Below are 13,687 nucleotides of genomic sequence, written 5' to 3'. Positions count from 1 at the left end.
GAAGACAATCTTTCCATGGACCGGGGCGGGGGTGGGAATGTTTTTGGGATGTTTCAAGCACATTACATTTATTTCTTTATTATTCTTTATTATTATACTATTATATATTGTACTTTATTTCTTTATTATTATATTATAATATATGATGAAATAATTATACAACTCATCATAATATAGAATCGTTGGAAGCCCCGAGCTTGTTTACCTGCAATCCCATCTGGGAGTGATGGAGACAGTGACACCTGAAGTGTGTTGCTTATGTGCAGTCAACTTCATAATCTTGTTTTGGTTGCTGTCACTGCAGAACACTTTGCTTCACAAAGATAGGATGTTGGAAATGGAAGCAGGCTTTTCAGCGCTTTTGTGGCAGTCTTGGGATATTCTGCCTTGACTTTAATCGAGAACGTATGGAGATTTGAAGTTGTCTCAAACATACCTTTAGGACAGCTGTCATTTATGATCTCAAGCAGTTGATTCTCTTCTAGCAAAGACAAAGTCAATTCACCTGGCTTATTCACCAACGGGTCATGGATCCATTCCTTTAGGACAGCTGTCATTTATGATCTCAAGCAGTTGATTCTCTTCTAGCAAAGACAAAGTCAATTCACCTGGCTTATTCACCAATAGGTCATGGATCCATTCCTTCCCAGTTTGGAGGTCTTGTGGTTGGGAAGTAATGCTCAAACTCTTTTGAAAGATGAGCTAGGTGATCATGCATCAGCTGGGAGAAAGAAGGCCCTGGCTCAGTCTCTTTCAAAATCTCTGCTAATGATTGAAACATGTCAAAACTCCCCAAATTCACTCGTCACTCCCATGATTCCAGTTTGGCTTTGAATGCATCCACTTTATCTGCTGACTTGAACAGAGCTGTTGTTCTCCCCTGAAGCAACAGATTGAGTTCATTGAGAAGGTTGAATATATCACACAAGTAAGCAAGTTTTGTGGCCCATTCTGTGTCACTGAAATCTACTGCCAGTGGTGACTGTTTCTGAAAGAAGTGTCTGGAGCACCTGTGGTAACTCAAAAACTCTGGCTGGTGATCTACCCTTAGAAAGCCATCTCACTTCTGTATATGAGAGAAGACGTGTGTGCTCTGTGCCCATCTCTTCACAAAGCTGTGTGAACAGATGTGAGTTAAGGCCATGTACCTTTTTTTTTATTTTAATTTTTTTTAGATAGAGTTTCGCTGTGTCGCCCAGGCTGGAGGGCAGTGACACTATGTTGGCTCACTGCAACCTCTGCCTGCTGGGTTCAAGCGATTCTCCTGCCTCAGCCTCCTGAGTAGCTGGGATTACAGGCATCTGCCACCATGTCTGGCTAATTTTTGTATTCTTAATAGAGATGGGGTTTCACCATGTTGACCAGGCTGGTCTTGAACTCCTGACTTCAAGTGATCTGCCTGCCTTGGCCTCCCAAAGTGCTGGGATTACAGGCATGAGCCACCACACCCAGACAAACGCATATACTTTAATGTGATTGATAATTTTAATCACATCCTGCAAAACGTTAAGTTCAGGTCACATTTTTTGGCTAGCCAGCATTTCTCCACGGATGACACAGTGCACAGACTCACACTCAGAAGGGACCTCTTTGACCTGAGTAGTGAACTGAAAGCTGCCCATGCATGTACCAACACAAAATGACCAATTCAGTTTTCCTGATATGTAATCATTCAAAGATTTGAATAGTTCTGTAGCTGTGGTGCTGGTTAACAACACAAGTGCACATAACCTATCCTCATGCACATCCTACTGAAAAATATATTGCACAAAAACAAGCATTTTTGCGTCATTTTTAACATTGGTAGACTTATCAACTTGGATTGCATACCATGGTGACTCACTAATCCTCTCTAACAATTGTGCCTCAATATCCTTTGGTATTTCATCAATTCATCTAGTTATGGTGCCACCTTTTGAACTGTAGCCTCTCCTAAAAGTTCATGACAAATGTCCTAAGTAGCAGGCAAGATCAACTCTTCACCAATAGCGAAGGACTTCTTAGCTTTAGCAATGTGGTTAGCCACGAGAATGATGCTATGAGTGCAGACACATTTGATGAAGTGGTGCCTTCGACAATTACTTCTGTTCTTTGTGGCTACGTGTTTTCTTTTGAAAAGCTCCAAACACTTGTCTTTTAATGCGGGTTGCTTTGTCTCCATGTGGTGAAGCAGTTTTGAAGGTTTCATGGCTTCGTTGAGTAGCCAGTAGCCACATATAATACAAAGTGGGCTTGGAGAATGTAAATCATCTCTTGTGATGAACCTGTAATTTAAGTAGAAGTCTTGGTATTTTCTTTAAAATGCAACTTTCTTTTTGTTGGCAGCCTTAGAGTCTTCTGCTGTCTCATCATTTGAGTTTATTCCCCCTTTCAAAGAAGCTCTACAGTGACATTTGTTTATTACTCATTTTGGCTAGGTTTAGCTTGTGGGCGTACCAAAACTGTGACTGAGACAAGTGTATGGTGCGAGAAAGAGGCGTGGATGAAAGTGGTAAATAAAATAATGGTCAGGCCACGCATGGACTAAAATAAATGTCAGATTCTGACTTAAAGCCTCCCACCAGATGCAGCTTAATTGTCACTTGCCACTCACTGATAGGGTTTTGATATGAGTCTGCAAGCAATTGATTGATTATGTCTCTGTGCAGTCAAACCTCTCTGCTAATATTAATCTACGTTTGCAGCTGCTCCCCAATGTCTCAGCTCCACCTCAGGTCATCAGGCTTTAGATTCTCATAGGGAGCACACAACTTAGGTCCCTCACATGCGCAGTTCACAATAGGGTTCACACTCCTATGAGAATCTAATGCCTCCTCCTGCTGTGTGGCCTGGTTCCTAATAGACTACAGCCCAGTACCAGTCCGTGGCATGGGGGTTGGAGATCCCGGCCTGTAGTATTCAGTACAGTAACGTTCTGTACAGGTTTGTAGCCTTGAAGCAATAGGCTACACCATACAGCCTAGGTGTGTAATACACTATACCATCATCTAGGTTTGTGTAAGTATACCCTGTGGTACTCATACAGTGATGAAATTGCCTAGTGATGCATTTCTTAGAAAGTATCCATGTTAAGTGACACATGAATGTATATACACACACACACGTATATAGTCTTGAATGGTAGCATACGATTGGATCCTCTTTTATACCTATTATCTGATAGGTATAAACAATGATCTCCAAAAGATATTAAATAATTAAAAGTTACATAACTGATGTTCTCTTTTCTTTTTATATCTATATTTTCCTCTTTTGATCAGTTATCTTGTGCCTGGAGGACTTTTTTTGTGGGTGTGGCTTTTTCTTTTTTTATATATATATATTTTTTTATTTAAGTTCTAGGGTACATGTGCACAACATGCAGGTTTGTTACATATGTATGCATGTGCCATGTTGGTGTGCTGCACCCATTAACTCGTCACTTACATTAGGTATATCTCCTAATGCTATCCCTCCCCCCTCCCCCCACCCCACAACAGTCCCCGGTGTGTGATGTTCCCCTTCCTGTGTCCAAGTGTTCTCATTGTTCAATTCCCACCTGTGAGTGAGAACATGCAGTGTTTGGTTTTTTGTCCTTGTGATAGTTTGCTGAGAATGATGGTTTCCAGCTTCATCCATGTCCCTACAAAGGACATGATCTCATCATATTTTATGGCTGCATAGTATTCCATAGTGTATATGTGCCACATTTTCCTAATCCAGTCTATCATTGTTGGACATTTGGGTTGGTTCCAAGTCTTTGCTATTATGAGTAGTGCCGCAATAAATATACGTGTGCATATGTCTTTGTAGCAGCATGATTTATATTCCTTTGGGTATATACCCAGTAATGGGATGGCTGGGTCAAATGGTATTTCTAGTTCTAGATCCCTTAGGAATCGCCACACTGTCTTCCACAATGGTCAAACTAGTTTACGTCCCACCAACAGTGTAAAAGTGTTCCTATTTCTCCACATCCTCTCCAGCACCTGTTGTTTCCTGACTTTTTAATGATCGCCATTCTAACTGGTGTGAGATGGTATCTCATTGTGGTTTTGATTTGCATTTCTCTGATGGCCAGTGATGATGAGCATTTTTTCATGTGTCTTTTGGCTGCATAAATGTCTTCTTTTAAGAAGTGTCTGTTCATATCCTTCACCCACTTTTTGATGGGGTTGTTTGTTTTTTTCTTGTAAATTTGTTTGAGTTCATTGTAGATTCTAGATATTAGCCCTTTGTCAGATGAGTAGGTTGCAAAAATTTTCTCCCATTGTGTAGGTTGCCTGTTCACTCTGATGGTAGTTTCTTTTGCTGTGCAGAAGCTCTTTAGTTTAATTAGATCCCATTTGTCAATTTTGGCTTTTGTTGCCATTGCTTTTGGTGTTTTAGACATGAAGTCCTTGCCCATGCCTATGTCCTGAAGGGTACTGCCTAGGTTTTCTTCTAGGGCTTTTATGGTTTTAGGTCTAATATTTAAGTCTTTAATCCATCTGGAATTAATTTTTGTATAAGGCATAAGGAAGGGATCCAGTTTCAGCTTTCTACATATGGCTAGCCAGTTTTCCCAGCACCATTTGTTAAATAGGTAATTCTTTCCCTATTTCTTGTTTTTGCCAGGTTTGTTAAAGATCAGATGGTTGTAGATGTGTGGTATTATTTCTGAGGGCTCTGTTCTGTTCCATTGGTCTATATCTCTGTTTCGGTACCAGTACCATGCTGATTTGGTTACTGTAGCCTTGTAGTATAGTTTGAAGTCAAGTAGCATGATGCCTCCAGCTTTGTTCTTTTGGCTTAGGATTGACTTGGCAATGCAGGCTCTTTTTTGGTTCCATATGAACTTTAAAGTAGTTTTTTCCAATTCTGTGAAGAAAGTCATTGGTAGCTTGATAGGGATGGCATTGAATCTATAAATTACCTTGGGCAGTATGGCCATTTTCACGATATTGATTCTTCCTAATGGAACAAATGGAATGTTCTTCCATTTGTTTGTGTCCTGGAGGACTTCTTTAACACTCCTTTCTTACTGGTGATAAATTTTTCAGCTTTTGTATGTCTGAAAAATGAATTATTTTGCCAGAATTTCAAAAGATGTTTTCCCTGTTTACGTATTGTTATATAATAATTTTCTTTTTTTATAGCAAAGCTATTTTTTGAGCTCAGTATGAGCTAGTGATATGGTTTGAATCTGTGTCCCCACCCAAATCTCATGTCAAATTGTAATCTCCAATGTTGGAGATGGGGCCTGGTGGGAGGTGATTGGGTCATAGGTATGGTTTCTTGCCACTGGTTTGGCACCATTTCCTCAGTACTGTCCTTGTGACAGTAAGTTCCCATGAGATTTGGTGGTTTAAAAGTGTGTAGCACCCCCTGCCCCACCTTGCTCCTGCTTCCACCACGTAAGAAGCTTGCTCTCACTTTGCCTTCTACCATGATTGGAAGCTTCCTGAGGCCTCCATAGAAACAGAAGCTGCTATACTTCCTTTTATGCTTCCTTTATAGCCTGCAGAATGGTGAGCCAATTAAATCTATTTCCTTTTTAAATTACCCAGTCTCAGGTATTTCATTACAGCAATGCAAGAATGGACTAATACAGCTAGCCTACTTCTTAGCCTTTTCCCTTATCATCTATTTCTTACAACCCAATGAGGTAGGAGCTACTGTCATCTAATTTCTCATGTGAGGGGACTGAGGCATAAAGAGGTTGTATCACTGGCCCAAGGTAGAGTAGAAAATAGGCTCAGAAGTCACCTGCCTTCAATCTCCCAGGCAGGAAGTGGGGCCAGACTCTAAACCCACTGTGCTCCAGGGCAATGTTTTAAGCAGGGAAGGGATAAGGTCAGTTCTGCACTTTGGGAAGATGGGACTGGATGCAATGCTGAGGACTGGAAGAATGCAGGGTCCTGAGAAGTTTCTAGATTAGTGCCAAAATCACCCAAGACATGCCCTACCCACAGGTCTCAGCCTACTTGAAACAGAACAGGAATTAATACAGAAGTGCTTTAATACTTTTTCTTTCAGGACTTTTAGAATGCTATCCACTGTCTTCTTGCTTGCATTGTTTCCAATAAGAAATCTGCTGTTATCCTTAGTTTATCTGTACATAATGAATCTTCCTTTTTCTTTCACCGAGTTTAAGGTTTTTTTCTCTTTATCATTGTTTCTGAGAAAGTTGATGTTCATTGTGTTTCTTGGTTGTAGGAGTTTATACATTCATGAAATTTGGAAGTTTTTTTGTTAAGTATTATTTCTTCAAGTATTTATCTTTTCCTCCAGTCTCCTCTTTTTTAAGGATTTCAGTTACACTAATATTAGACCCTTGAAATTGATGCATAGTTAACCAATGCTCTTTATTTTCTTGAAGGCTTTCTTCTCTGTGTTTCAGTTTAGATTGTTTCTATTGCCCTATCTTATAATTGCTGCATATAACTATATATTTTAAATCATTTCTGGATTATTTATAATACCTAATACAATGTAAATGCCATGTTATATGTTATTATTTAGGGAATAATACAAGAAAAAACATTTGTACATATTCAGTACAGATGCAATCATCGTAGGCCTAACTGTATTTTCAACTCATGATTGGTTGAATCTGCAGATGTGGAGTCTATGGATATAAGGTGCTGACTGTATTTTTTATGCTATCATAAATGGGATTGTTTTCTTAATTTTAGGGGTAGTAATTATTACCATAGAAATGCTACTGATCAGTTTTTGTTGATTTGTATGCTGCAACTTTACTAAATTTATTTGTCAGTTCTCATATGTTTTTGGTGGAGGCTTTTCTATCTATAAAATCATGTTATCAGCAAACAGAGACAATTTATTTTGTGTCTCCTATTTCAAAATGCCTTTTATTGATTTTTTTCCTGCCTAATTACTCTGGCTAAGACTTCCAATAGTATGTTGAATAGAAGTGGAGAGAGTGGGAATTTGTATTGTCCCTGATCTTAAAGGAAAAGCTTTCAACTGCTCACCATTGAGTATGATGTTAGCTGTGGACTTGTCATGTATGACCTTTATTGTGTTGAGTAACATTCTATACCTTTTTTTGGGGGTTTTTTTTTTCAATCATGAAAGAATGTTGAATTTTGTCATATGCTTTTTCTTCATTTATTGAGATGATCATATATATGTATTTTCTCTTTTATTCTGTTAATATAGTAAATCACATTTATTAATTTGCATATGTTGAACCATCCTTGCATTCTTGGGATAAATCCTTCTTGGCCTTGGTGAATGATCCTATAAATGCTGTTGAATTTGGGTTGCTAGTACTTTGTTGAGGATTTTAGCATCTATACTAATCAGGGATATTGGCCTGTAATTTTATTTTCTTGTAGTGTCCTTGTCTGGCTTTGGTATCAGGGTAATTTCTGTCCTCATAAAATGAGTTTGAAAGTTTCCCCATCTTTGATTTTTTGGAAGAGTTTGAGAAGAATTGGTACTACTTCTTTAAGTGTTTGGTAGAATTCACCTGTGAAGACTTCTGGTCCTGGGTATTTCTTTGATGGAAGACATTTTATTACTGATTCAATTTTCTTACTTACTATTGGTCTGTTTGGATTTTCTATTTCTTCATAACTCAGTTTTGATCAATTATATTTCTAGGAATTTATCCACTTCTGCTAGACTATCCAATTTGTTGGCATATACTTTTTTATTTTATCATTTTATAACCCTTGTACTTTTGTGGTATCAGTTGTACCTTGTTTCCTCTTACATTTCTGATTTTACTTATTTGAATCTTTTCTCTTTTTTTCTTATTCAGTGTAATTATGGCTTATCAATTTTCTTTATCTATCTTTTCTACTGTTTTTAAAGTCTCTCTTTTACATTTACTTCTGCTCCTATCTTTGTTATTTCCTTCCTTCTGCTAAATTTGAGCTTAGTTTATTATTTTTTATCTAGTTCCTTGAGGTATAACATTAAGTTATTATTGATATCTTTCTCTTTTTTGATGAAGGTTTTTATTGGAATAAAATTTTCTCTTTGAACTGCTTGTGCTGCATCCCATAAGTTTTGGTATGCCTGGTTTTCATTTTTGTTTGTCTCAAGGTATTTTAAAATTTCCCTTTTAATCTCTTTCTTAACACATTGGTTGTTAAGGAGTATATTGCTTAATTTCCATTTATTTGCACATTTTCAGAAGTTTCTTCTGTTGTTGATTTCCAGTTTTATACCACCATGATTGGGAAAAAAATACTTGAAATAATTTTAATCTCTTTAATTTTGTTAAGACTTATTTTTTGGCCTAACATATGCTCTATCCAAGAGAATGTTCCATGTACACTTCAGAAGAATATGTAATCTGTTGCTGTTAGATGAAATATTCTGTATATGTCATGAGGTTCTTTTGCTCTAAAGTATAGTTAAAGTCCATTATTTTCTTACTTATTTTCTGCTGAAAAATCTGTCCATGTCAAAAGTGGGTTACTAAACTCCCATATTATTATTGCATTACATTCTGTCTCTCCTTTCAGATCCTTCAATATTTGCTTTATATATTTAGGTGCTTTGATATTGAGTGCATATGTATTTATAATTGTTACATCTTCTTGATTAATTGACTTCTGGCCTTCATTGTCTCTTTGTATAGTTTTTTATTTACAGTCTATATTGCCTGATGTAAGTATACCTACCTTTGTTCTCTTTTGATTTCCATTTGCACAGAATGTGTTTTTTCCATCCTTTCACTTACAATCTGTGTGTTTACTTAAAGATGAAATGAACCTCTTGTAGGCAGCATATAGTTAGGTTTTAAAAAAAATCCTTTCTGCTACTCTATGTCTTTTGATTGGAGAATTTAATCCATTTACATCCAAAGTTATTACTGATAACTAAGGACTTACTACTGTTACTTTATCAATTGTTTTATAGATTCTTTGTTCTTTTTTTCTTTCTTTCTTGCAGTCTTTCTTTATGGTCTGATGGTTTTCTGTAGAAGTGTAATTTGAAGTTTTTAAAAAAAATCTTACTTGTTGTAATTCCAGCACCTTGCACAATCCTAGTATACTTCAGATACTCATTGTTTGTTGAATTCAAAGGAAATAGCTTCAAATCATGTTTAAAACTACAGTTATCTTTTGTTTCTGTTTCCCTCAACCAATATTGATTCTTCTTACATAATTATATTTATAATTCCACCTCAATTTTAGTTCAGACCTTTTTAGCCTCAAATCTTTATCAATGCTAAGCTTCCAAAATGCCTCCAGCTTTCCAGGGGCTCTTCATTACTCCTTTCATGAATATTGCTCCTCAAGGTAATGTCAAGCCACTTTGATAATTTTGATGCTAGTATGTGTAGGTTAAAACCACATCCCACTGGCATTAAGGTCTCTGTAATCTGATACCCTTCAACATATGCATCCTCATCTATTTCCTAACTTCTCCAGACTATAGGAAAAAATTATGTTTCAGTGGAAAACTAGAGCATATCTCTCAAGGGGTAATTTGATTCTGAGTCTGTGGGAGTTCTGCACCTTTCATTTTCTTGAAGCTATTTTCAAACTCTGTAAATGGTAGATAACTGATAGCAATGCAAAATAATTCTTGTCTATAGATGTCTAATTCGGATGTTATCTAAAAGTTAGTTCAAATTACAGACTTGAAAAGGTTATTTATGGGTCGGGCATGTTGGCTCATGCCTGTAATCCCAGTACTTTGGGAAGCCGAGGTGGGCAGATCACTTGAGGCCAGGAGTTCGAGACAGCCTGGCCAACATTGAGAAACCCCGTCTCTACTAAAAATACAAAATTAACTGGGTGTGGTGGCACGTGCCTGTAATCCCAGCTACTCAGAAGGCTGAGGTGGGAGAATCGCTTGAACCCAGGAGGCAGAGGTTGCAGTGAGCCTAGATTGTGCCGCTGCACTCTAGCCTGGGTGACAGAGCGAGGCTCTTTCTCAATTAAAAAAAAAAGAAAGAAAAGAAAAGAAAGAAAAAGTTATTTATGAAACAATATAGTAAGGAACCATTAAGTAGGGGTAAAGATGTGGAAAAGTTTGAAGTATAGAATATTCCTTAAAACCTGATAAAGAATTGAAAGCATTTGGCTAATTAACATTTTGATAGTTAAAGCTCTTAGTCTTCATTAAAGTAAGAAGTATTGTAAAAATGCATGGGCGATTTGACAGTTCTTTTTTTAACATAGTTAAGCATGAAGCTGGATTTGTCGTGGAACCAAATGTCACATATGTGCTTGCATTATTTCACACTATGTTTACTGCTGTATGTGGATAGTGTGGTTATTGGTGCCTTAAGTGAATTTCTTAATTGCACAGGATGTATGATGGCGTTGGTGAACTTGGGGATGTTGAATTGAGTATCAGGAATAAAATATTCATTATGTGGGTTTTCTGGGGCCCTAGGTAACACTGTTGGCTAGGGAAAATTGAGTATGAAAATGTAGGGTTGGTTTCCTGTTTATTTGTTTTTGCTTCTAGTTTTCATTCCTTTGCTGTTTATTCTCCTCTGGTTTTGCTTGTGTATCCATATACGTAAAATCATGCTTTTATGATTTAGTTTGGTTTTTATTTGGTTATGTGAATAGTTATTTTGTTTCCTATGTGCTTCTAGCAAGTCATCTTCCGTTCCATTTATCTGGAATTCCTAAACTACTTTTGTCAGGCCTGCAAGAATTAATGGAGCACACCAGCTTTTTATCCTTAAACTAACCTTGGATTTTAGCCTTTCTGGTACTTTGTGTTAAGTATACTCTCACAAATAGAATTTGAGTCATATTTCTCTCTCTCTCTGCCTAACTTCTCCAATATTTGTAAAGTATTCACAAATACTCTTAATTCATGTGTTCATTTGCATACATTCAAGCAGGGTCACCAGGGTCGCTCAGGGAGCGAGAACCCAGACACTTGGCATGCAGGCACAAGGGTAAGAATTTCTTATCAGTCAGTCTTGGGCCTCTTTCTCTCTATGCAAACTGGTTAATCTCCTCTGTGAAGTTTTAAGTTAATTGGTTTACTAATAAGAAGAACTTTAATCAAATATTTTGTCAGAAAAGTGAAAAACGTAATGCCTTTTATTTAGTTCATATGACTTGAGTAATCTTTGGGAAATAAAGACGGTTTTAAAGATTGTTAGTAAAACAATTGTCTTCAAAATGTAAACATGGTCTAAATTATGTTCAACTATCAGGTTTGCTAAATGCTTTAAGGCCATAAGGTGCTTCTTTGGCTTTTGAAAATTGTTTAACTTGCTTGCTTCCCAGATAGGTAAGGCCTGGGGACATGTGGAGTTGGCCACACCCCTAGCTGTGCTGGAAATAGTCAAACCTTATCATAATATAACTTACCAGGTTTTACATTAAAGTTAAAATTGCTAGGAGTTGCTATTATAACATGCGATTAAGACTACTAGAAACAGTTTTACGTGCAAGGTGTGTAAGAACAGTAGAATATGGAGGTTTTTTTTGTAAAAGGTTATAAAAGGTTTTTGCTTCTTTAAAACTTCTGAGTCATCATTTTGGCAAATAAATAATTTATGGTAATCTGGAACCGCAAAATCAAATCTAACTTCATTTTTAAAGTTGTCTTTCCTAATGCCTGAAAACATCCAGAAAAGAGATAAGCAGGATTATTTGACATGTTTACGTACATGGGATTGCCAAAATGATGTTTAATCTTCTTTAGGTTGTATTTTTGTGAATAATACTAATATAGATTCTAAAACTGTATAAAGCTACTGACGCAAGTAAAACAAAAAATTAATTAAATATCATTAATTAATATTAATTTCATGTTAAACCAGCTAATACTGAAATTGTTTAAAATAGCTTATAACCAATGCTTGATCCCATGTTCCTGAGAAAATAATTAAAGCTTCAGGTATATTTGGTCACCTGGTCGGCCATTTAAACATTTATAAAGGGATTTCATTCAATTGTTATTTTCAAGGCATGTTTTCTGGTTGTATAAAAGCTTTCCTATGTCAGAGGACTGATGTTATAACAGTAGATTATTATGCTACAATGTATTTTCACTAGGTAAAGAAAGCTTTTTTTAAAAATTTTTAAATTTTTATTTTTTTTGAGACAGAGTCTCGCTCCGTCGCACAGGCTAGAGAGCAGTGGTATGATCTCGGCCCACTGCAAACTCTGCCTCCTGGGTTCAAGCAAGTCTCCTGCCGCAGCCTCCCAAGTAGCTGGGATTACAGGCGTCTGCCACCACACCTGGCTAATTTTTTTATTTAGTAGAAAAAGGGTTTCGCCACGTTGGCCAGCCTGGTCTCAAACTCCTGACCTCAGGTGATCCACCTGCTTCGGCCTCCCAAAGTGCTGGGAGCTGGTGTGCTCCATTAATTCCTGCAGGCCCGAAAAAAGTAGTTTAGGAATTCAAATTTTATGGTTTGAATCTTCTGGAAACATCAGAGAAAGACTATCCTTGCCATCCACACTACAACAAAATTTTGGGACGTTGAAATTTGAGTTCATAATCTCACAACTGAGAAGGGTACCTCCATGCTCTTGGAGCTGTGCACCCACTGGAACGCTTAGGGTAAGACTAACCAGGGAAATTTTTCCCAAGAAGAGGATGGCATCCTTGATGTGAACAGCTTTTCCCAAGTTCACAGATTAAAGCTTCTACTGTCACAAAACTCTTATCCTTGAATATTTTTTCTTGCTTATGCCTCTACGAACAATAGAAGTGGAAAAGGGATCTGTTATGTGCACTTATGGGGTATACTTTTATTTGTGAAGGAGTTTGCAGTCAGCCTTATACATGGATAACCTTCTACCTTGATAGATAAAAGATGAAGGCCCAACGTAGGTAAGAAACTTTAATGCTACATGCGTTGCCTCATAATCAGTCAAGAACAAAACATTTGTTCACTCCTCTTAACCCACATCATGGGTTAAAGAGAACATTGACGGAAGGCCTTCACTCTTCTAAAAGTCCATCATTTGTTAGGTCCGTTTTCCATGGTTTAAAGTAAAAGAAGCAGTGATTAGAAATATATCCCTCATGATAGCTTCTATAGCAAATTCTACCATAAAGGCTACAGTTACACAACAGACTCTAGATTCTCTTGTGAGAATTATGATAGAATTGGCTAAACAGAGAAGTGTCTGTGAAGCTGCTGACATTTGTGGCCTATGGAGAAATACGTCAAATGAAGATTATAGAAATTCAGTGGTAGGGGACTGATGCAGAAAATGCTTAGGCAAGTGGGTAAGCTCTTTATCTAGCTCATTCTTTGATCTATTTGATTTTAGGAGGTTTGATTTATGGGGACCATGGGTAAGGAGCATACTCCAAACTCTTGGTATTATCCTCCTGATAGTCATAATAATAGTCTCCCTGGTGCCCTCTATTCTTTCAAGGGTTTTAAATACTTGCATGCAGCCGTCTCTAGAATGTCATATGGTCTCTCTTCAACTGGAATGACAAGAGCTGGAAGAAATGTGCAACCATGAGGACACCGTAACCTATGAATGATGTGCTGAGATGGGAAACCCAAAATGATGGTAACTGAGAGTGGCGCTAAGGCCCTAAGTTTTGGTCATACTCTTACCTAAGTGAGAACCTGACCAAAAAGAGGGAATTTTTTTAAACAAAATTCTGGGAGTCCATTGTTTTGGACTGAGCTCATGCAGTAGGCCCCAACAAACCAAACCAAACCAAACCAAACCACACCAAAATAGAGTCGCTTGTGCCAAGACTTTAAGGAAACACATAGATTCTAGAACAG

The 13,687-nt window shown here is 37.3% G+C and overlaps 1 long non-coding RNA gene across 1 annotated transcript in view; it reads left to right on the top strand.

Annotated features, from left to right (window-relative positions):
* The window catches only part of LOC131383383 (uncharacterized), a 28,942-nt gene that overhangs the window by 14,634 nt on the left and 621 nt on the right, over nt 1–13,687 (top strand). Inside the window, exon 2 of the long non-coding RNA XR_009213372.1 lies at nt 13,320–13,463. This is a non-coding gene — a long non-coding RNA (uncharacterized LOC131383383). The remainder of the gene's footprint in view (nt 1–13,319; nt 13,464–13,687) is intronic.

The sequence above is a fragment of the Hylobates moloch genome, unplaced genomic scaffold, assembly GCF_009828535.3.
Source record: "Hylobates moloch isolate HMO894 unplaced genomic scaffold, HMol_V3 SCAFFOLD_4, whole genome shotgun sequence".
Lineage (NCBI taxonomy): Eukaryota > Metazoa > Chordata > Mammalia > Primates > Hylobatidae > Hylobates > Hylobates moloch.
Note: the sequence above shows the minus strand (reverse complement) of the source record. Positions and strands in the feature narration are given on the sequence as shown.